The sequence below is a fragment of the Leptosomus discolor genome, chromosome 2 (genome assembly GCF_034619465.1).
Source record: "Leptosomus discolor isolate bLepDis1 chromosome 2, bLepDis1.hap2, whole genome shotgun sequence".
In the NCBI taxonomy this organism is placed as follows: domain Eukaryota; kingdom Metazoa; phylum Chordata; class Aves; order Leptosomiformes; family Leptosomidae; genus Leptosomus; species Leptosomus discolor.
This window is the reverse complement of record NC_141392.1, coordinates 32,192,626-32,218,087: the sequence shown is the minus strand read 5'-3', so window position 1 is coordinate 32,218,087 and position 25,462 is coordinate 32,192,626. Positions and strand designations below refer to the sequence as shown.

The 25,462-nt window shown below is 40.8% G+C and overlaps 1 protein-coding gene across 1 annotated transcript in view; it reads right to left on the bottom strand.

Moving 5' to 3' along the window:
- Positions 1-25,462, bottom strand: part of PCSK2 (proprotein convertase subtilisin/kexin type 2) — a 103,417-nt gene that overhangs the window by 55,613 nt on the left and 22,342 nt on the right. The gene's annotated exons all lie outside the window — the stretch shown is intronic.

Here is a 25,462-nt window from a genome sequence, read left to right as displayed (position 1 = left end):
TCAGATAACATCCATATACTCCAGAAAAAAATCCCCAATAAAACCAACTTGGAAAAGCATGATCCAAATCCAGTGATCTGAGTGGGGATCTGCCCATTCAGGGCTGCAGACAGCTGACTTGGGAGAATCTTAGTCTTCCTGTCAGCTGGGAATCTACTTTAGAAAAATGGTGTTTTTCCAGAGCTGGGGATTTGTGCTTACATATCTAGTCTAGATCAGGTGAGGGACCACATCCAATTTTGCTTCTATCTTATGGTTTTCTTCTTAAAGAAGAGCAGGGCTCCCTGTGATATCAGTAACATAAATGCATTAAGTATCATGCCACAGGTAGCGCGTTTCAAAAACACACACACAAGAAAACATCTTTGCATGTGCAACAGTAGAAAATCACTGGAAAACATTTTGATCTTGTAACAGCCATAATCCCATGTACTTGTGTCAAGTTCAGACCTGGAATCCAGCCCTCAATCCAGTGCACAATTCAACCTTCTGCCATCTTTTAAATACTTGTTTCTCTAACTGAAGCAGGAAAAATAGTGTTCATAAGACTCAGGCTTATGATAATAGCATCTCTATATGATTTGAGCCTGTGAAGCATGATACTTATTAGAACCTAGTGAAGGAACGAGATTTTCTTACTAAAACAGCATGAATTTTACTGTCTCAAAATTAGGCTTATTTATCAGCAATAACAGCCTTTTGTTTATTTCATTCTTAATTAATTTATTCCTTTTTCATTAGGTTACAGGATTAAGTAAAGACCAAAACCTGACCATCTACTTTATTAGCATGTGACTAAACATGTAAAAGTTACTAGCTGCGTTGTAACCAGAATGAAGGTCATGTATCAAAGAAGGTGGCCCATGGATGACAAGATTTTTACAAGGAAAAAAGGTTCATGTATTGATTTTTAATATACTTGTATTTATGCATGGTGCATAAAGTCACTTGGATGATAATAAACCAGCAGGATACCGATGCAGAACAAATTAACAAAACAATCAATTGACTGCAATACCGCTCCGGGAGGGCCAGAAACCGCAGCACTCTAACTGTGCTCTATGCTCCCATGAATGCCAAGATAATCAGCTCCTCGTTTTGACAGAACAGGGTTAATTGTACTGGTGAGCTCCTGCAGTTAAATGACTCTGTTACATTGGGCATAAACGACAGATTTACTAAATTATACCAGCGGGTGGACAAAAGTGGAACAGTGTACACAACCCCAACCTCAAGAATCAAGAGCTTCAGAACAGGAGAATTCGGGCCAAAATCCAGAGGAAAAAGGCAGTCCCACTGATGACATCTAGTAGGCATGGCTTTTTTTTTTTTTAAATAAAAAGCCCAAAACATAGCAGTGAGATATCAACCAAAGAAGCTGTGGCTCTTTTTTCTCTAAAGACTCAGGGTCAACACAGGTCTGTTCCTGAAGGTGAAGTAAGAAGTTGGAAACTGACAGCCTGTATTTTTGAAGAAGTGGTTGGTGGTTGGACTTGGGCCCTATGAATTCTACTGAAGATCAGTCTCCTGTGAAGGTAGTTTGGAACAGTGTGTCCAGATGCATGAAGGCAGTATCAAATAAACCAACTTCAGCTAGTGGAAAGCTATCCTGACTGTTGCTATAATCTATTTCTGATATCCAAAGAAACATAGTTTCAACAAAAGATGGAGGCAGAAAAGTCCAAGTGAGCCAGAGTAATCTGCACACCTAACTCTAAAAAGTAAAGAGAATAGGATATCATACACCTACAGCATCTTTTTGGGGTCTTATACATAAATGACAACCCCATGGCTCCTAAACACCATACAGATTTAATGCATGAGTGGATCTCTTTCACCTCTGATTTTCATCTAAGTAAACACAAAGACATCTAATTTTACTCTCCACTCCATCCATGTAACATAAAAGGGATACATCTATTAGGGAAATATTGATCCCATTCACAGAGTACACACTCATCACCTGTGTTGTCCAACAGCTGCTTGCTGGTAAGTTCTGAAGATGTCAGAGAGGAGCACCCATCTCACATTCTTCTACATTTTTATTAAAGCCCCAAAGAAACCAAGTTTTGTGTGACTCTCCACTACAAAATAAGAGGAATAATGCTGACCCTCCTCACTAGCAAAAAGAAAGTACAGACCTACTTGAACTGTAACTAAAGTCAGATGAACCGAACAAAACTGAGTAACTTTTAAATGGCAACAGGGACAGCTCATTTCTGCTACTGAACCAATAACCTGAGGCGGTGAGGCTGCTAGATTCCATCCAGCCATGGAAAAGAGGAACACTGATGCCTTTTGTCTTGACATAGCTGGATCCATCTACTTGATTTCAAACTTTCTGAGCCTGTTTCAAAGCCCAGAAAGAATGAGCAGGGAAGTCAGGGGGCTTGTGAGTGTCACTGACCACCCAAAGTTTATTAATCAAATAACAACTGCTCCTCCCATGCAAGTTAATAGCTTCCAAAGGTTTTCATGGATCTCTCCATACACAGCAATGAGTCCCCATTGTTAACCATAGGTGTCTCTGGCAAATTATTCCTAACAGATTCTCCAAGTGCCTATTCTACCTCTGTCCATTAATCCCTGGGGAGTTTTCTGTACAGGGACCCTTTCTCCAAGCAATCTTGCCACTCCTTGGTGGGTGCAGTTAGAGCCACTACAGCAAAGGTGTAGCAGCTGTTAAAGCACAACTTTAAAGTTTACCAACACAACCTTCCTTGCCATTTCTAAGCTAATGACAGAGGAAGACATTTTTTTCTCAATCTGAAAGATTTCATGAAAGTGAAAATGCATCCCCTTCATCAAAATATTTGTATCACTCTTATTTTATACATTTCTAAATGCATATTTCTAAATGGCTATTTCCATAATGACAAGCATAGACAGTATGAGAATTGCTTTGATAGCTAGGAAAAGTCATGTCCACTGTGAAATATGTCCATTTTTCATTGTTCTTAGCCATCCCTCTACCTTGCTGTTACTTTTCTGTTTTGTTACTAGTTGAAATAGTGTCACTGGATAACAAGGACCTGCTGCTTTTTTGCTTATTACACTTAGTTAGATGTTCTGGATCAGTTCTAGTTTTCCGCTTTCTCAAACCAGCCCCATTTGCCTGCCCAAACTCTTTTAAGTTTACATAGACCATCAGCAGATACTAAAGCCTCTGGACACTTAGTCTGTCCCCAGTCATCACTCTGGGGATGTCTTCTCAGTTTTACTTGACTCCAGCTTATGCTCTTTGTACTTTTTTCCCCTCCTCTGGACATGGTATGGCAAAGTGTCACACTCCCAGCAGAACAAAATAGGCTCAAAATACTGCACCACTAAACTGACAAAACATTAATTGCCTTGCATAGCAAATCCCAGTGTAGTTTGGACTGCTCACTAACTTCTTTGCAAAAATCACTGGAAATCATAACACCAGAGGTACGGCCATTTAGGAAACTGTCCCAGAAGGCTCAGCATCAATCAGACAACAGTAAAATATGAAGGTGAATAGCCTGACCTCAAAGGTTCCACTCAGGCAATTAACCTTTCTTGATGGAAACACAATTTAAAGAACTCATATTTCAACCAAGTTTGTATTTTTTTAAAAAAACCTGCAAGAACTTACTTGCTTCTGCCTTATTTTGTGACCTTTTGTTTTCCTGATATTAGTTCAGTGCTTGGTAAATAAGGAGCTTTCAAAAATAAAAGAAGGGGAAAAGAAATCAATATTTTCGTCCATTTAGCAGGCCTCTCACAGTTCAGTGACGTTCAGGAAGCAGTGAGTAAAGAGACAAGGAATCAATGTGTAAGAGGAGGCTGCAGATCATATTCAACCTGCTCAGCTAAGAAATCAATAGCGCTCCTCTAGCTTCTACTTTAAAATGCAAGTGAGTTGTTTAGGCTGCAATGTAAAACGAATGCTGACTATGGATGGTCTGCAATGGAAAATGCCAATTTGGTAAACCAGGTATTTTCATAAAATCATGCCCTCTTTGACAAAGTGGGTTTTGCTCCAGGATAGAATTTATTAAAGGGAAAGACAGAGATATCTTGCTATGCAGCACACTGCCTCAAAAACTAGCAAACTGCTTCACACCTCTGCTCTCTCCTCAGTTTCGCATGAGGCCCGTATCAGGATCTACACTATCACAAGTGCTGGCTATTCTAGGAACTCCGTTCTTAGTTCCAATTTTTTCACTGCTTAGACAAGCCAACAAGAGAGCAGGAGCATTTCTGAAATCTTAAGAAGTTTCAAAAGGAATGAAAAACTGCTTACTCTACATGGAGAAGCAGACACTACACTTTATGGTATATAATGACAAGAAGTAAATTATATTTCAAACAATGTCTTACTGCAAGACAGCAGGACAGTCACTTCAGTTACAAAATCAAAGACCTCTGTAAGAAAGAAATTCCCCAGAGAAGTGCTATAAATGCATGCATTAGTCTCTCCAGTGCATCTGGAGAGACTGCAAACCACAGGGACCCATTATCAGCATCTTGTGAGTAAATTTTGCACTCCCCTGTCTCACCAGTTACATTGGGCCACAGAAATGATCAACCTCTCCAAATCAATCAGAATAACCACCTCTCAGTGCAGGTGAGACAGCATGCCTGGTGACAGAAAAAAAATTGGGCCCCACGCATGTAAGGCATTATCAACTGCAGATCCTCCCTTCTTAACTGCAAAGTTAGTTGCTACAAGCCACAGTTTTCCCTTCTCTTACATCCCTTTGCCAAGTACTGCAGAAATACCTTTCTTAAAACAACATGCTTGAGGGGAAAAAAAAACCCAACAAACCAACAACCCCCTCTTTTTTCTTCTTCCTCAACAGTAAAAGGCTTTTCACGGAGTGATTTTCATTTATTACAAAGGCCACCGTCAACCTTTGAGGTGATATCCAAAGTAGGTCTAAGTTATATTTGCAGCCTCTCTGTGGTATAAAAGGGTTTTAGTTTAAATGGGAATCAGGCCCAGTTCAACTTCAAGACTGTAAATCTTTTGACATTGAGACTAGCTTTTGAATATATCTGTGCAGTACAAAGAAAAGAGATGTTCACGTGATGCTGAATCTTCTAATTTAATAATTCCCTCTCTTTGTCGTCATTTGTCCATTTATAACTTTGGACTGTTTCTTTTATTCCTGGGCAGTCTTCCAGCAAAGGACTTTCCTCCTGCTCCACAATAGCTGGAGGTACTACAGAGCCCACCTTTATACAACCTCCTTTTTAAAGATTCCATTAGTACAGTTGCTGCTTCCACACAAGCGATGAATATCTGAGACATCCCAAGAGAACAGGAGTGCTCATAGGCTAAAGATTCCCCTAACTCTGTTGATTTTAAGTTAATTTATTTCATGAAGCAAGTCTCCAGATAAGTGGGGACTGTGAGAAAATATCACTTGGAGAAAAGTCTGTTCAATTTGGTTTGTATGGGAATTCTCAACTGACAGGTAAAGTTATTCTCTTTGTTGAAGTGCACCCTTGACTCACCCTGATGCAGCAAAGACTTCCTGCAACTATGTGAATGTTTGTGCTAATGCCCAAACACCTTTCAAGTCACAAAGCATCATTTGTAGCAGCTTTACCTCTAACTTCACGTATTTCCTTTCTAAAGATGCCAATTTGCTTTACAGACATGAAGTGTAGTCCATATGGACAGACTGGAAGTGCCTTACAATATGCCAAATGCCTGCATAGGTATGCATGATCATTTAGGGAAACTGAGTCAGCAGAGGATGAGACCTTAAAGGAAGTCTACAGCATGTGCTGAAAATAGACCCCTTGGTCTCCAAAGTGATTCTGCACTTAAAAGCTGGCTTCTGACCTGTGCTATAACTTGTCATACTTCCACTTCATTCTCCACAGCCTCCTTCCCACTCAAATTTCATCTAACAGTTTGTTATTTGCCTTGAAACATCTGCTTGGAAAAATACAATACACTTTTTCTCTCATGGAATTACTGGCACAGATTATCCCCTTCCCACATTAACAGTAAATATGCCATAATGTCACACTCATTGAAGAGCTGCAATGTTGCCCTGCCCTTTATGTAATTTATTTTGCTTTCCATGTGTACTCCTTTTCTGAACATCTTCTAAGTCAAAAAACCAAACATTTTTATATAGCTGCCCCCAAGCCCAATGAGAGCATTCAGTTGCGGTAATCATGGTGGGAGCTTTTTGGGGTTCCTCTTGTGCAGTGAGGCCTAGAGTGAAAGTTTACTTCAGCTTCCTCCACTGTTTATGGCCATTCTGAGCAGATGGGCCCTGCTGGATCCAGTGGCAGTCTCTGTTCTGACTCAGGTCCCCACTGCACCATGCAGGCAGGTTGCTAGCACTGATTACTGCCCACTGCTGTCAACACCTCCGCAGCCAGGTGGTGATGACATCTCCAGAAGGCCCATTTAGCTTTAATAAAAAACAAAGCCTACTTTTACAAAGCTGCCTGACTGGAGTGATATAGCAACAACTGCCAAAAAGTCTAAGCTTATTCTAATATTTCAAACCTGTAATACTTAAACTTCAAGGTCCACATGAGCGGTAGAGATACATTATTGAGCCTTCCTTGTCCATTTTTAACGCCTTCAGAGCTCTGTTGCTATCTCAGTGGAAATGAATTGCAAACCACTGATCTTCCTAAAGTGCTGCCTAGTGGGAATTACATGGGCTGTACAACATCTTCTCTCAGGAAATTTCATAACTAGAAGCCAGACACAAAACAGAAGCCAATCTTATGACAAAGGGAAAACCATAATTATGCTGCTGCTCACATTCACGTATCTGCTCATGCACTCAAGAGCAGAGCAGTTTATAGCACTGCTTCTTCTTTTTTCTATTACCATAAATACACTGGACAGAAACGACAAGGAAGCTTGCTCCGATACATGCCTTTCCCAGCCCAGTAGGAAGCGACTGATGATTTGTATTGATCAGGCTGTACGCTGTGAAGGTTGCAATTGCACTTCTTCAGCTCCTAGATTCAGAGGTTTATGGATTCCTGTCACAAAGCACATTAATAAAATCAGCAGAGGTTTATGTGTCACTGCTGTACCACATTGGGTTAGCAGCATATAGCTGCCAGGGACAGGCCATCTGCCACAGAGAAAGCATCAAAACAGAACCATTTCTAGAGAACAATTTCTGTATTGAGGCAAAAAGCAGGAAGAGCCGGGAAATAAGAGATTGGTTTGCAAAAAAGAAAGAAACAGCTGATGTCCTGTTGTTCTGGCCTTTACCCAAATTGATTTTTAATTCAATACTTTCAAAGGACTGACCTTGATCCTTGTCAAGACATGCTATATGTCAGAATCCTTTCTTTTAATCTTCAAATGTTCTCCTCCAATTCCTGCCTTGGAGCATGCAAAGAATGCAGCCGCAGGGCTTGCTGGTGCCCGGCACCGGCACCGTGGCAGAGAACACGGCCAAGGCAGAGATATCTACATCATGGCACTTTTCCCACCTCATCCCAGAATCCGGCTGCCATCAAGTAGCAGCAAACCACCCTTCTGCCCCTGAACTCACATACTGCCTAGCACAAGGCTTGAGCAGCGTATTGAACCCGCATTCCCCCAGGCAAAGTCTACAGCTCTTTTCTTGACAAGAAAGTCACCAGGACACAAGTGATTTCCAAAGAGATCACATCTAGCGTGAGACTGTAGGCAGGAGACCTGACACCAAGCAGAGGTAGGGTCAAGAAAGCGGAGAAGAGATGCCACGCTGGGGCACAGAGCCAGAGCCAGTCCCAGCTTAACAGAGTACACAGAGAATTAACAGGGAAGGAAAACCCTGTGAAACTGAGACAAGCATTAATATGCCCAGTTTATCCCAGCTGAAACTCTCCTTAGCTTGTCACAGAGACAGGGCAGTACCAGGCACAGAAGTGTGGTCTGAATGTTTGTTATGTGTTTTCTCAACAACCCCCTTAGCAGAGAGGCTTTTTACATCCCTGCCTGTACTCTCCACCAGCCTGTCCTGCTGGCTGCTGGCCAAGCCTCTCTCCAAAGCACATCTGCACAATTAAATTTATTTTCAAAAAAATCTTAGAAACAAAGGGGTTTCTGCCTTCATTTCAATGGACTAAGATATCCAACTAGTTCACAATTGTCACAAGCCCCACTATTTATCCGCTGCCTAGAGCAATGAAAAGTGGCCCCCAAAGACTACAAAACTCATTATTAATTGGAGTTGCATGTGCACTAGTGGGGATTTTGGCGCTAGAATTTTCCCTTGTCCCCACTGAGTCAGAGCACAGGCTGGTTTAAACGAAATGATGAAATTACCATCCTGCTGCAAATTCTTTGAACTATTGCTGCTTTTTTGGCCGGGAACAAGGGAGTATCTTTTCAGTTCAGTTATTAGCATAAAATAATTAGACGCCGGGGTATATTTTCCTCCCAGTGCACATACATAACTTGCATTAATATTAACAGGGACCGCTCTATTCACACTCACTGAAAGGAGGCTTTACCCCAAGGGACTGAGAAGGACTAAGTCCTAAATATGCTTTTGCTTATCACCAAAGATCTCCATACACTCCTGTAAACCACTACCCTCATTATATACTTCTTGCTCTTCCTAGTTTTTTTCCATCGAGACAGATGTTTAGCAAATCATTGAAGAAAATAATTTGGTCAGGCTACACACAGCAGGCAATCAAAAATGATGCATGCAAATTCTATGGAAACCGTGCTAGTGTCCAAACTTTGAGACCCAATTCATGTTATGGTTTCCACAGAATAAAAATTCAACGGAAAAAGCTACCCTCATGACATTACATTCCTTTGGTATGAAAAGCGATGAATATCTGGTTAATACTAACAGTGCCTGCTGCACACACATTTAGGGGCTCTTCGTATTTCCTAGATGACAGCTTAACCTGTGTTACGGCAAGCACTGAAGAAGTAGGTTGAGACTATCAGTACTCCACAGAGTAACAAAAGGGAGATCTGGGGAAATAAACTACTACAGCCGAAGGACTGACTTTATGCCAGTTTGAACAGATGCCTAGATTGGGATATAAAGTCCCACATGTATTGGGCCACTAAAGTCTGAAGAAGTGTAAAACGTCCAGTGCTAAATGACAGAATCATGGACTCGGCAAGCTGCTTACAAAGCAACAATGTCAGAGTTTATGTTCTTTGTTCTGGGCTTTCCTTGAAGAGCAAGTGAGCTCTATCTACGAATGACCATCATGAAAGGAAAACTATGAACAACAAAGCGCTGCCAAGGATACAACAGAATTATGTAAGGGATGAAACTACCAAACTCTTGGCTCAAAATGTCATTTTATGAGACTGAGGGTAACAACAGTATTCTGCAAAATTCTGAACAAAAAATAGAAACACCTCCCCCTGAAGTCTCTGAAAAGGACTGAAAATTACCATCCTCTCTACTGGGTAGGGTTCCTCACTTCCCTTTCGGGAAGGGCCAACCCAGTTTAAGGTATTCCCTCTTGTTTCAACTCACCACATGTCACCCTGGACTGCAAATTGCAAATGAGATCAGGGAAATGCTCCAGTTTAGAAACATTTTTTTTTTTAAATGCAATCATACTCCCTATCCCAACACCAGCTATTCCTGCAACAAAGCTATTTCTGTCAGAGGAACAAACAGTGAGGACTGAGGAAGCAGGAATATCTACACTCAGGAACACCACAGAGAAAAACATTAGGTGAAACCACCACAGTGGAACAACAGCGTACATTTGGTATTAGCTTAATGGCCGAGATTCAATTCTCCAAAAGTGCAAAGATCCAGGTTCCACCTCCTCTTGCCCAATGGTAAATACAGACTCCCTCCATTCATATTAGCAAAATTACTTCAGATTTTCACAAATTGGAGAACCATCTCTCTCTTGTGTTTAACACCATCCCTGTGAGGATAAAAACTGTTACAAGCCTCCCTCCAGTTGAACTCAAGTTCAAACTTGCTGGGCTGACCTTCTGAGGACAAATCATTATTCTTTGCTTTGGTGCAGAATGCCTGTTTCCAAACAAGTAACCAAATCAGAACACACAACCCACTGGTGAGGAAAAGACACTGAGATACTGAGGGGGAATGAGTAAGCAGGGATGCCCAGAGGGGGTGCATACTATGAAGCCAGAGCACCATTCACAGCCTCATGAATTGGTATATCCGGGCTCTTCAAGCAGATGACAAATGGACATGACGTGAACACCTCCTAGTGCAGGTGCACTGCTGGTGCACCATGTAAATGATGGCTCACAGGTGGCTCCTCTCCAGCATTTCCATCTTAGAGCTTGTGGAGGGGTCAGCATAAGTGCCTGTGACCACTTGCACAGAAACACTGCAAAAGTCCCAGTGTGATCCCCACCTGAGGTATGTGTTGTTCCTTCACATGCTTCTCCTCTCTTCCATTTAAGCCAGGTACCCTCTTCCTCCACAGGTGCCTACAGGTGACGAAAACTGTCCAGGGAAATTTTTCTTACCTTTATCACAACTCACAAAGCAGGCAACATTTAAAGAGGAAGAAAGCACAAGGTCCTCGTACTTTATGCAAGTGTGCAACTGAGATAATGGTTTGGTCAAGGATGAAGGAAGCAGATGGTTATTTTGTTTATTTTTCCTTGAGACCTGTTATGAAAATAGAGTCCTGGAAAGCTACTGTGTTGTCCAGTAAAAACTTATTTGAGGTTCTTATGGAAAATACGGCTGAAAAAAAATCTCTTTCCTGTTGTCAGCCTTCACAACAAAAATAAAGGCAGAACTGTGTCCTCTCAATTTAGCTTACGATTTGATAACCCCCCCCCCCCACATAAATCTCTAGGAAATAATTCATCACGTCTTTCATCAAAGTCACTAGTTCCTCTAGTCAGGGTGAGTAGACAGCTGCTGGTTCAATCAGGCAAAACATATTAAAAGAGGTTTCAAAGCACCTCAGAAAGGGGACAAAAACTATTTATCATTTCATTCTACATCTCCATCTGAGGGTAATGCACTCAAAGACAGAACTTTGGCCTGGAGGCAGTGCTGCAGTTTGGGACCAGAGCTAAGGAGATGCCTTGTCCTGGTGTTCTACTGATGCTCCTGGCATTTGGGGCAGAACTGAAAGGAGCTAAATGTCAGTCTCCTATCTGTAGAGACTCAAGAGAGCTCCAATTTCCATGAGCAAATATTATAATAAAAACCATGCAACACCTACACCACCCTAATGGCTAAGAAATCACGGATACATCTTTCTGATAAACCATACCTTCCCCAGCTGATCAACACACATTTGGGGTCAGTAGCATAGTCTAAAGCAGGTCTAAAGTAGCACAAAGACACACAATTCCCTAACTTTCTGCTTCTTTCCATTTGAAAATTAAAAGCAGGGAGGTGTTAGATATAACTTTCTGGGAAACGCTGCACCTATATATTTTAAATATATAAACTGCAGCATGCTCAGTCAAATAACTTATGCATAGTTTATGCAAAAAATTAGTTGCTCATTGGACAGTAAAGAATGAAACAGCAAATGAGAAAAAATATTGCTTAGGTTACAGTCTCCTGAGCACAAAGACCTCTCACTCAAATCCCCATTAACGCTAGAGAGGTAAATGTGTTTTCTCCATCTGCTGCTGCTGTTACCTAAGACGAGGAAGCACCATCCTGGGAAAAGCTGGAGTGAGCCATGGGGAAGCAAGGACAGGAGCAGAGGCAGGACCGCTAGTACTGGATTATACCCAGGGACAAATGCCTCCATACAATTCTGTTATTATTTTATGCCTAGATAGCCTCTAGCGCAGTAATTTCCCCTGAGCCTCCAGATCATGCATGTGGAAACACTAAATGACAACAGTAATTACAGTTTAAGGTTAGTGCCCTTCGTCTAAGTCTTTTGGGCTTCAGAGGATCTGCGCTAATCTCTTGGGTTTTATTTTTTCCCCCACTGTTCTCATCTCAGTTTTCTTACTGCCCAGGTGCTGTAAAGACCACAAATGGCTGTAATCCAACTTTTTTTTTTTTTTTTTTTTTTTTTTCCTTCTTTCTGCTTCCAGAACAGTAGATTGAGCATCTGGACTCTACTCCTACTTTTGCTGTATGACCTTTTGGAAAATTTCAAGACCCCTCTATTTATTTCCAGCATTTGCAAAATGGGCATAATCTGTACTTGAAACTTGCTTTGAAACCTGTAGTTGCAGATTATTTCATTACATGCTATAAAGACCATAAATTATTTCAGACGGTCAGACAGATCATTTCAGTGGGAGATCTGCAAGTATTAAATCACCCAAAGTCCCTTTCTTACTGTCAGCTATTTTGTAGACAGATAGAAAGTATTTGGGAAGATTTATCTGACTTTCTGGCTTACACTGAATTATTCATTGTTTGCAAGTCAAGATAGGTAATTCACCTTGCACACAATTCCCAAATACAGTGCTAACAAGAAAACCACAATGGGTAGACTTTCCTGACACAAAAAACATTCTCAGGTGAAAAGCTGTCTTTACAGAAATACGTTCCTTCTCTATGCAAAAATGCTCAGTATTCCGCAGTGAATGGCAGGACACCAGTAGATGTCAGTTTGACTCATACTCCTAAAAGCAATGTCCTTTTTTATACCTTCCAACTCAATCTGGAATTTGTATTTCTTTCATACACTCAAACTTTCTTCCAAATCTCACTGACACGTGAAAGTGAAAACATTTCATAATTAAACTCCCAATTCTACTGAGACCACATATGGCAACTCTGAAATGAAACAAAAACATCTTTTCACTACGGCAAATTGCTCACTGCAGAAACAGTTTTCTTCCTTAGCGGTAACTAACCAAACCAAACCAAACCATTTATATCCCCTTTTTTCAGGTTTTTCTCCAACTAGCTTTCTTGAAGTAAAAAAAAAATAAATCATTCGTACCTCATCTTCTGTATATCTTGGGTTAACGCTCAGGTTTTCTTGGTTTTCAGTGAATTACAGTCTATGACTAAAAATGCCTCCTCCTTTGGAGGACTGCATCACTTGGCTCCCATTACCGCCTCAGAACAGGGTTTAAGAAGCCACTAAGTATGCTCTGAGGGAAATCTCAGCCTCCTTAGGTGTTTTTAGAAAGGGCAGGGTGAGCTGAGCTCCCTGGATTTGTTTGTGATAAACTCTTCAAGTAGTTTCAGATAATAATGGCTTCCTAGATTAACATCCAAACAATACTTTAAAAACCCCAAACTTTTGATGCACATGTTCAGCAAACTGCCATTGTTCAGTGAATTAGCAGTAGAAACTGCTTGTGCCAAGCCCCTTTACTTCAGTTTTTCAAAATGGTGATGGACCAAGGACCCAGTGGAGGTTTGCTAGAGTTAACTGGCATCAGAGAGTGAGAGGTTTGCACGCCTGTGAGAAGCTCTAGCCCTCACAGTGGCACTGCTGCCTTTGCGTTTGTTCTTAGCCATTTAGATGCAATTAAGAAGAGCAGTGAAGTGAGCAGCAAGTTACCCATTTCTACGAGAAGGAGAAGATTGTAGTCCTGGCTGATAATCAGGTGTTTGTTTCAGACGTTGTCTCCCGCTAGCTGTTTTTCCTTGCACAAAACATACTTTACACATTGTGGAAACTATAGGCAGACCTACAGATGTTTGGAAATAGTATGTTCATCTAGAAAGATATAACAAAACTGAAGAAAACAGTCAAAAATGATGATGAAATAAAATCTTACGAAAGTTCCAACCAGAAATGTTGAAACAAAATTAAACTTGGTTTTTTTCTAAATAAAATTATTTGGTGCAATAAAATATTTCTGCCCTGATTCAGTATTTCAAATATGAAAATGTAGATTCTGTTTCTGTTACTTTGTGATTGCACTATCAGAAATAAAATGAGTTGAAGTCTTAAAAATCTTTTTTTTTCCTTTAGGAAAATGATCATTTTAGTTAGTTGTTTGTCCAATGGAAAACTTTCCATAAGCTTTTCTTACAACATGCCCTGCACAACTTGGGGAAGGACCCTTGAAATTTATAAGATATGAATATGGTTAGATCTGGAAACAAGGAAATAAAAGTTTAACAGGTTTCCCTTCCTCTTTTCAGAAAAGAAACAGCCCAAACAGAAATCCTCTTCTTATAGCAATCAAGGGAATTATTCCAAGAAAAGCTTGTGTTCCAAAACAAATAAAATGGATTCCAATGAACGTTTTCCCAGGAGAGCATCACAGTTGAGAAAAGAAAATAAAGCAAGCACTGTTCAATTATGTGAGTATCTCCTGGCCTAAGAGAATGAGCATTTTTGTCCAAGCTCTGCCAGAGATTGCTTGTTGCCCCATGGTATCAGATCCATAAAATGTATGAGGTAGGCTGCTACAAGTTCCACTTGTTCAGAGTTGGAAAAAACAGCAGTTATAACAGTACCTATAAGGTTTGTAAAAGGTATCTCACATTTTTAAGACACTGTGCAGACACTGGCTAGAATGCAGCTTTTCCTAAGAGCAGAGGGGCTGGGACAGCAGCTGCCAGCTGAAGCCCACAGTAGCTCCTTCTTTCACCAGGCATTATAGCGCTGACTTTGGTGGAGCCACAGGTAGGACAACAGTGATCCAAAAGCTCTGCAGGGGAAGGCTGGCTAAGTGCCAGGGAAATCAGCAGCCTAACACAGAAGATGGGCTCAGTATTGAGTTTATCATATTTACCAGATGACAAGCCAAGTTAGATGGGAACAAATGTAATCAATCACTCAGCCTCAGACTCCAAGACAAAACACAGGGCATCTCCTTGCCTCAGTGGCTTATTTCATTTTTCAGGTTCTTGATGAGCATACAACCAACGCATCTGGACTTTCTCCAAAGAAACTGAACAGGAGAGAGTATGGAGAGCTGGTGAGGAAGAAGAGAACCAGCTGTTAGTGTTAAAACAGCGCTGCAGTGTTACATAACCTAGAGCCCAGCAGTAACCAGTTTAGTGATACTACTATGAGACCAGAAGTATAAAAATAATAATTAGATCTGGCAATTCTGGTTCTTCTGTGAAGGTTTCACGTTTGCAAAGCTCATGGATCCCTTACTGTATATTCTTCTGAATGAAAGAATTGCTGGAATCAATAAAGATAAATGAATAGAGATGGACTATTTACATTTATGAAATATTACATCTGTACACATAATGAGAGCATATTTCTTTTCAGCACTCAAACAGCAGAAGGCTATCAATATAAAACATAAAGCTGTACCTTCACAGAAATGTGGCCATTCAGCTATCACTTCATATAAGCAACATTGTAATACTGAGCAGAGTCCATTTATAATAGTGTGGAATTGATACTACACAACTAATTAGGAAAAATATGTACCATGCAGATGTTTCTTAGGTCTTTCTTAGTCTTTCCACAATGTTTTACTTTACCCAGTCCTGTTCTCCCTCTCAGTACGAAAGTTTACAAGGCCAAGAAGCATTATTCAACTTCACCAACCCATTACATACATATTAGCATTTTAATTACTACTGGCTATTTGCAGCTGTTGGAGACACTCATTTTGCTGAAAAGCCATGTTCCAATGCAGCATCAAATAATTACTTCATAATTAAAACTATTCAGAAATAATTTAAATCTAAACCTTTAATTCATTTCCATTGTATCTCCAAATACTGAAATCAACTTTCTCTGACCTTTGTAAACCCCTTTTTGTATTCATGGAACACATCATGCATGCAAGCAACGATTTCACAGATCTATTTATAACTCCTTGTTGGCTTCTGGGCCAAAAGTTGGTGGCCAAAAAAATTAATTTTATACTTAAGATATTGCATACACACTTTGAAGATCTGGAAACACAGAATGCTTGTAGCAACCGTGTTTTGGAACAGCTTGCAATAAACCAATAGACCGAAACACTGTTCACAAAGAAAACACTCATCAAAATTTAAACAACAGTAAAGTATATTAAATGGCATAGGTGGATGCACTACATAATACATTTATTGTGTGATACAGTAACATATACCACTATATTGATTCTTTTAGCTTGAGTCTCTTAGTAGAAAGGTGGTGGGGTTTTTCAACGTCACAGCCCTGTGATGCAAGCCCTGGTAACAGCATGCTGAGATACCCCTGAAAACTACATCAAAAAATGTTCCAGTCTTATGTTGTCATCAAGTTAACTGTACACCCATAGCTGCACTGCTTTTTATTTATTGCCAATGTCATATACAGTAAATGGTTCTGCTTATCTAACTGTACACACAAGAAAACCAGTCACTGTTTTAACAGATGATTTTCTGAAGACAAGAAAGAATAGAAAAAAACTGTTATAAATCTGTTTTGTTTAATTCTAAATATACCATGTCATGGTCTAAAATACATGGGCATCATATACTATCAGGTACAATATTTTAACCAATTCTATATTCTTCTGAAAGTATTCGTCAACCAATACATTTGCAATCTTTCAAAACGGTTTAACGCAAAGGCAGTTTTCCAGTCTCAAAATTTTCTGTTAGGCTTAGAGATTTGCAAAAGAAAACAGACTCCAAAACGTCGCGCAATGTTCCTGAGGAAGGTTTTCTAGCATACAATTTACTCCCTTTGAAAACAAGAAAGCATGGCTGAACGCACACGCTTTCTAAACTGAAAGTGAAGTTAACCCTGAAGATGGGCTTACACGTGGCAGTCTGGATTCTGTTGTAGCTCTGATGTTGGTGATTTGTGAAGGGAGAGCACTTTTGAACCTGCACATATTTTGCTATCATCAAGCACAAGTGCTCCCAGGCCACGACTGACTCTTCCAAGTCAAACCCAGCTGTCCTGAGCTGAGCCCTGGCAAGAGGAAGGGAAAGGGTCATCACCTGGGGACAGGAGATGCTGGTATGATGACAGCCCAGAGGAGACTTTCCTTCACCTCACCAACACAGGCTGCAACTGGATCAAGCTTCCCAAGGGAGAAAGGCATGATTATCACCAACTACATCTGTGGACTCCTGGATCCAGTGAATGCTGAGATATTCACAACTTTCAGTGACTGTTACCTCAGCACATGAAAGCACTGACTTCTTATTCAAAGCCAAGTCAAACTTGTCCCAAACCAAAGCAAACTTGCGCAGCACAATAGGTTTCATGTTAATCCAAAGTCACTGGCTCACACTGTCCATTCTTCTCAACATTCTACTAACAAAAAACCCTAAACCATATATTCTCACCTCTGCTTGTATTATATTAAACAGACCCCAGTGAAGATTCGAGGCTGGAAATTGCACAGACAAACAACAAAGGCAAGGTCTGCTCCACAAAACAGAGACTCTATTCATCAGGCAGGAAACAAGAGGGAGACAGGAAAAAGCAGAGGGAGACTGGGGAGCAATGCTGCAATCAAGAGAACAGACATCAACAATAAAGCAGAAACTGAACTAATGCCAGTTCAGCAATTTACAGGCAGCAGAGTGGAGGCTGTATGTGGTCAGCTGTCTCAACAGGTTTTTGTAAAATTACTGAACTCCCACCTGTTACAAGCATTTTTCAGGCATAGAGCTCATTTTATTGCCTTACCCCACCATACCCCAAGTATCATGTTCAGCAATATGAAAATGATATAATAGGTGACTGGAAGAAACTTCAAGAGGTCATCTGAACCATCCCAGGGCCTCAGGGAGGAATCAGCCACACCCCAGTCAGTTACGATCACTGTCTAACCTTGCCTTAAAACCACCGACTATGCAGACTCCACAGCCCCCGGTGGCACCAGGACTGCAGTGCGTCAATCCTTTTATTTTTGGAAAACTATACATGAATCTGCACAGCATTGTCTTATCAGTCTGTTATCTTGCAGTACACTCATTTATATTTTTTCTAATAGAAATAGTTTTAGCTTACCCTGTAATTTTAGTTATACACTATTTGCATAAAAGATACATGTATGCTTGAGTCTGATAGCATTTTGATAGTCTGTTATTTTATTATGTGCAGCTAATGGTGCTTTTTCACATAATACAGCTATAAAAGTTTTCCAGCATTCTTTAATGCTGATGTTGATGGATTGGGTTTTTTCTCCCTGAAGCTGTCTTTCTAGTTACAAATAGAAATAATAGATCAATTCAGCTTAGCTTTTACGTCATGTTGGATATAACTGCATTTGCAGTAGCAAATTGTTTGAAATATTTAATATTGCATTGTGGTATTTTACATTAAAACTGTATTGTACATCACAAATACAATATATATGCACAGTCCAAATACAAGCCAGCAATGTCACACTTAATATCAGGAATTCAAACATAGAAACTGGGAAATTCTTCAGCATATGCTTAACATACTCATTCTGCAGTGACAGGGACTACTGTGTCAGCCTAAGTGACAGCTTAAGTATCTGAGTGACTCTAGGCCTCATTATTTTTTATATCAGAGTTCTTTTTATTCTTATTATAGAAACTGACTCCTACGCAATAATTGTGATATCTCAATTAAAGAGCAGCTAAGTGCTTTACAGGTGGGATCGCTGTTGGTCAACTCTGAAAATCATAGCTGGACAGGGCTTTCTGTGAGCAGTTAATCTCCGTCAATCCTTATTGGGCACATATAGAATCTACAAAGGCCAGGGACAACAAGGAATAGGGCTCCCTTGGATTCAGTTTTAAAAAAGCAATCACAGGGAATTTAGCAATCATTATTTGCAGTGGCACATATAGTAGCCACGAACCAAACTTGCTACTTCACTGCATTTCCAACTTCTTTCTTTCGACATTATCACAAACACAATGCCATGGCCTAAAGACTAGTTTATCCTCTGCACTCCAGAGGCACAGCAATCCCCCCCTTACTTCTGTCAGCAGCGCAAGAAGAGCAAAGTAGTGGGAAAACTTTTTTCCTCACTTATCAGACACCCAAATCTCCTCTTTGCAGCCCTGTTGATTCCTTGTTTGGAATGGCAAAGATCAAACAACACATGTAGCATATTTCTTACAATTATTTATCTTTGTCCTACTGGCTGTATGACCCTTTCTTTTTCCACGTCTGAAATGCAGGCTGAATTTCACCTCACCATGAACCGACTCTAATTGCATCTAACTTTTTTCAAACGCTGTGCTGTAATCTCTGCTGCTTCTTCCTATTCATCTTCTCAGATAACCCCACTCATAAACCTGTACATTTAAATAACCATCCATCAACACCTGGAAACAGTCTATCATAAAAGCAAAATGCTTCATTTAAGTGTTAAATCCTCTCAGTAATAACTGAGACATACACCAGATCAACTATCAGATGATCTAATACATACAGCTGACTAGAGTTTCCTCAAGAAAATCTGTGTTTTTCTTATAATGCCGGCTTCATTATGAATTAGAAATTAAAAAAATCTTCAAAAAGGGCTCTGAGCTGCATGGGAAAGCAAAAGAAATATAGTTCAAGATGATATTGACCTGAAAAAGTTGTTAGTATAAGAACACGTCTCCCTCTGAACTGGAAGAGGCTCTTGGAACCCCTTCCTCAAATACAGTAGATAAAGCATAAGACAACTTACACCAGAAACAAACCAGGGATCCATTCGTGGAAGACACTGCCTGTTTTCTGCACAATATGCTTCATTTTGTCAGGATGATTGACAACAAAAATGTCTTCAGTTCTTGTTTCATGAACAAGCTGGCAACGCAGCTTCAACCAACAGTGTATAGGTTTGAAGGTAGTTGGGCTTTTTTTCAGCATTGGAAAGATGTTTCCTCTAATGAGTTTTCCTTGGCTGCTCAATATTTATCACAGGTACTTAAGCAGAGCTTTTATTACTTAATGTTCCATTTCCTTCCAAAAGGATAACACCGATACTTGTGTAACGTCGCCCTATAGTCTCATAAAATTGACGGCAGCTCCAAACTTTTCTTGGGCATAATCCTACCAGCATGCCAGCCCCATGATAGCATATATTAGGGCAAAACTCTAAATAGTCTTCACTGGGAAGCCTGTCACCATCTGCGTCATGAACTTACATAAGAGTTGAGAACATGAAGGACTTTTTAACCTGACATTTTCTCCTGTCTCTCTATCCTAATGCACATCTATACCTCCCTGCATGGCAGAGAACTGGCTTGGGGACCTGAAGCCTCCTCATAGGATTCAAGACTGGGTAGCAAGTCTTGGGCATTACATTCACTTTATATAACGTTTATTCCCACAGAGGCTGAAAGTTTTGTATAGATCTGGGGTCACTGCTGTGGTGAACTGCATGGAAACTAATCCCTCTCTCCACAAAAGGAGCAAACAGCAGGATCACAACAGTGCACAGGTCAAGTGGAGCTTTTGGGAGCTAGCCAGCTTTCTTCTCAGAGGGAGGAAGCATCTTGGGATACCTTTCAAGCTTTGATCAGAAACTTATCAGGCAATGAAAATCACTAGCAGGAAGCTGAGAAAATCACTTGTCAGGAAGCTGAGAAATCAAGATGGGGGGCATGGAGTAGAAGTAAAGATGCCAAATATAGCCATTTTAATAAAAATAACTCTAAATTGCTCTTATTGCTACATTCCAGGGGCAGAGTTGCCTATCTCCAGAACCAGAAGGTTGGATAAACAGGTTACACCCCCACAACAATTCCAGAAATCTGACCAAATCTGCAAGGAAAGCTACAATGGCTCCTGCCCCTTGCATCCCCAGGTCACTGCACTCTACACTCTCTGGAGAAGTGGGGAGAACTGAGGAAAACTGGGTTCTCCTGATCTTACCAGGAAGATTTTCATTTTGGCAAAGGGGAAGATCTGTGCTGGCACCTAAGGGAGTAAGGCAAAAGGCTACACCTTTAACCCACCTCAAGTCTGTCATTAATGCTGCCAGAAAGGGCGCTGAAAGTTGACTTACATTGCACTGCCATTGCTAAGAGCTGCTGTTCGTTAAGCAGCAGTGCTCTTCCCAAGCTGCTGGCCGGCTTTCCCCCTGTTAACAGTGACTGTGGATGAAATATTCAGCTCTGGCAGAACTCGGCAAACCCCCACCTGGCATCGCAGGGCACTTCTGCCTTCACACGTTGCAATGGCCTAACCACAAGCCAGTCATGTTAAATGAGCAAGGAAGTATATGGAAGATTTTGATTTATTTAACTAAAAGCTTAGATCCTTTGCATTTACATCCCCCTTTTTTTCCCCTGTCCCATGACGCAAGCACTTTGGGAGTACTGTTAACAATGGGCATCTAGAGACTACGCCTTGAAGAAGTTACACATCTGCCCTCCTCAGACTCCTGTACCAGCACAGGTATCAGCCAAGTTTCCCTTTCTAATCCCTTTTCACAGTGTAACAATTGCTATCACTGGGATGTTTGTTTCCAAAGAAGCCATCATCTAAGTGCCAAACTCACTCACTCCCAATGGAAGATTTTCATTACACCTTCCCCCCTCCGCACATATATATTTATTCCCCCAACACCAACACAGATGCACTCACATATAGATATCAGTACCGGGACTCAGCTCCTCTCTGTATATTAAAGCCTCTTTCTTGAGTGGGATTAATCTTGGCAGCTGTCTGACAGGAGAGACTGTGTGGGAGGAAAATGGTTTTATCTAAAACTTGAAAGAAAGCAAAATAATCTTTGAGAGAACAAACTGTGTTTCAACTCTTGCTCCTTCAGTGGAAGACTATTTACTAACAGAAAAACCCAACAACAGCAAACATACAAAAGTATTGGTCTGAAAAGTAACATAACGACCATGCATTTCTTCTTTCCTCTGACGTGGCCATATTTCAAAACATTTATTAATAATACATCTGAGTCTCTCCACAGGAGGCTAGAATCTAAGTCAGTTTTGAAAATCAAAATGAAGCAAATCCCATGGTTTTCTTTTAGCTACGGTGGAGAAGGAATGGTCTCCGCTTCCCATCCTGCCTCTGCTGTACAGAGACAGGAAACCTAACAAACAAGACAGTATGAAGTATCTCCATATTTTTGATTTACTTTTCCAGAGCAGTCACGTTGATGAAACATACCACTGTTCCTCATAATTAAAAACAATGTTTGCTCTTACAGAAGCTGTATTCCCCCCTGCTTGCAGGGAAGACTCCCTTGGAAAAAGTCACCTCACTCTAAGCTTGTGTTGTGACCTGCGCTCAGGAAGCAGCATGCTTTGATGTCAATGTGGACACCTGGTTTCAGTCTCTCCAATCTACCCCGTGCTTCTCCATGTCCTCTTCAGCTCACAGGCTGGCTCCATGCCCAAATCACTCAATCTTTTTTCAGACTCTTGTTCCAGCCTGTCCCACTTATTCTGTCCTCACCTTCACATGGATGTCCAGTCCCAGCCTATTCAGACTGCTCAGTGGCTTTATGTCACTCAGGGCCCTTGCCCTCTGCTGTCAACCTCCTCCCTGCTGCCTGCACCCATGGGTCTTAGCAAAGGCTGCCTCCCTGCCTGCAGCTCCGGGGCAAAGTACAGCAGCTACTTAAGTGAAGTTTCTCAAGGCGAACTAAGCCTAATCGCTGCCCTTTTGGTCTGAGAAATTTCAGCTGAAGCAATTAGCAGATGAAAACACAGTTTCTTGTAGAGAATTCTAGATATCTTGCTGCTATGTCCTATCTCATTAAAAATTCCAGCTTTAACACGCAGAAATGTTAAAGAGACCTCCCCCCCGCCGAATCTACTTGGCACCAAAGGTACATATGGTAAAACAACAAAATACAAGTGCACCTGGAAACCATGGAAATTTGCAACTGACACAAAAAGTTGTTTCCAGCAAACCGCTCCTGGAAGGTTCTCTGTACCTCAAAGAACATAATTCAAATAACTAAACAGTCTTCATTTGAAGCAGCTCAATTCACTGTGGCATTTGCTATCCTGACAGTGAAGATCCCTGAGAGGAGTGTACTGACAGCAAAAGCCACAGTGCTTCATGCTCCTGCACTTTTTTCTGGATCAGTTCAATAGTACAATATGCGATAGGATACTATTACATATGCCTTCCCCTGCTGCCAGTACTGCTTCATGCTTCAACAACACGAACGGATTAATGTCAAATCCATCATATTTGAGGCTCTTCTTCAGAACAAAGATTCAGTTCTTGCTGGAACTCTAGAAAGGCATCTTAATAATGCTCCATTCCCACCCCCCTGACAGTGATGATGTTTATCACATAACTGCTATATAGGTATATCTCCAAATTATTCTGGTAAAAACATACAGTAAATTTTACAGAACAAAGTTGTTTTGAGCATTTTAAAAGACACGCAGAGCATGAAAATGATGCAGTAACCTGTTTGCATCTATCTCCCCGGACTCTTGAAAAACTGACATGGTTCCTCAAGGGACTTACTTGATTAAAGAACATTAATTAATTGAGTGAACATCTGTGCTGTTTTTCAACTAATAATTAAAATTAGCTAGGAACTGCAATCTCCTTAAAAGTGAAAAGTATACAGAATAACTGCAGCCCACTTTCTCACAAGATTTGGGTAGGACTAAGCAACTACAGCATTTACCATAATGGTTCCCAAGAGGTTTGTAAGGCCCTTTTGGTGGAAGTTTCCTTCCTAGCTAGCCTGACAACAGGAACATTTTATTCTTGGCTTCATGCGTTAACATATTAACCATGACAGTGCTGACATTTGTTGCTAAGTAAAATTGAAAGTAAATGGTCTAGAAAGCTGCCATTAAATTTAGAAATTATTTTTGGAGTCTGAAATTAAGTACTGTCAACACAACTCATGTTTCCACTCATACATAAATATGACAGGAATTTTAATGACTTCTCCAAATTTCATGTATAAAAGAAAGAAGAGAAATAAGAGTAACGTTTTTAATTGCTCTCAAACTGTATCACAAAAAGTAACTGACCTATAGAGTATCATAAGAGCTCAAGGACTACCCGAAAGGGCACAGTAAGTAGGACTAGAGGAGAAAAATGTCATTTTAGATGTGGAAATGAATTGTTGCTTCCATCGCCCTTCCATCCCCCAGCGTAACCCACAAGGTCAGGATACGCCCAGGATCATCCTCTTCCTCACATGGGAGAGATTCTTAGTTATGTGCATACACGACTTATTCCGCGAGATCAAATGAGGGAGCCAAGGTGAGCTGAGCCATTGGTATGCAGCACCAGGAAGAAGTGAAGATTAACAACAAAAATGAGATTTCATTCTGTGTGACAGAAGCCAACTAAGAGCCTAGAAACTGCAAATACTAGATAACTGCAAAAGAGAACATCTCTAAATGAGAAGGTAGATTCATTTAAGCTGATCTTAATAGCACTGCAGACACTTAGTCTAGAGGTAATCAACGCAAGAGATAGTCTGGAATTAGTATGGGAGTGCTCAGCCATGTAATATGAGACTGAATGAGAATTGGTGGATTTAGACAAATATCATAGATATTTGTAAAATTTTCAGAGGCTTACAGAAATATTTATTTCCAGTACAGAGTTACCTGCACAATGATGATACTCAAGTCACTAGCTGACAACGTACTCAGTTGTACGCTTTTTCTGAAACAGCTTTTAATAAGATTAGGTGGTTCATGGAAATGAAAGACACCTCTCTGGACATTTGCTTAGTATCCACTAATTGTAAATGGTTTCTCAGTAGTTTACTTTCTGATCCCTGCTTGGGAAACAAGGTACCTTAGAGCACTGGAAGCCCAGCAGCAGCCCCCGGGAATCTATCAGGACTCAGCTCTCAGCATCTCAGGGTGAAGTGATGGGGGCAGGCAGCACCTGGAACCTGTGTGGTTCATTCACATGGGTCCCAGCTGCAGGAATGACCAGCAAAGTGCATCCCAGTCAGACCTGGGCCCAAAACCACTTGAAATTTCTGCAGAAGCAGAAAAATTAAGCTGGGAATTCATAGACCTTGTTTACTCTCGTGTCACAACAACAATTATGATCTTATTTAACCTATTTTTCTTTTCATCCTACTCAGTTTTTAATTTTCGTAGGTTTCAAATACCATATAACATCTAGCAATAAAATTCTGCCTGGAATAAAATTGTTCCCCCCTCTATTTCGCTCACAGCACAGAGACTTCAAATCCTACTGAAGGATTAAAAACATAATCTATTTGCTGTCATGATATCATTCCTCAGGGCTTATCTACTTTCTTTGGGCAGTAAACACACTTTTTGTGCTACCTGCCCCCACTCCAGCCCAGTATTATACCAGTGTAAAAGCTCTGAAGAAAATAAAAAAAGAATTTGCTAGTGCCATTTGTAGTCTTCTGCAAAAAGGGCCTTTCCCTCCTGTCTAAGGGGTTTATGCTTCTGAAAACTGAGCACACCATCTGCGAGCAAGAGCCTCTAAAAGAAATACTGAAGTCTGACAGCAAATGCTCTCTTAGCATCTGGTGTGCACACTATTCCCTGAGAAAAACTCCCAGTGTGACTGCAGAGAAAATGCCACCTTTCACACACCACAAGGCTTTCTGGGCTGGATAACCCATGGACTAGCAGGATGCATGGGAGGGGACAACTCTGAGATGTAACCTGGATGGCCCCTCCCCACCATAGAGGCAGAGTGCACTGAGATGTACTGGAGACTATGGCATCACTGAATCTTACTGGAGAGAGGATACATCTTGGAGAATGTAAAAGTA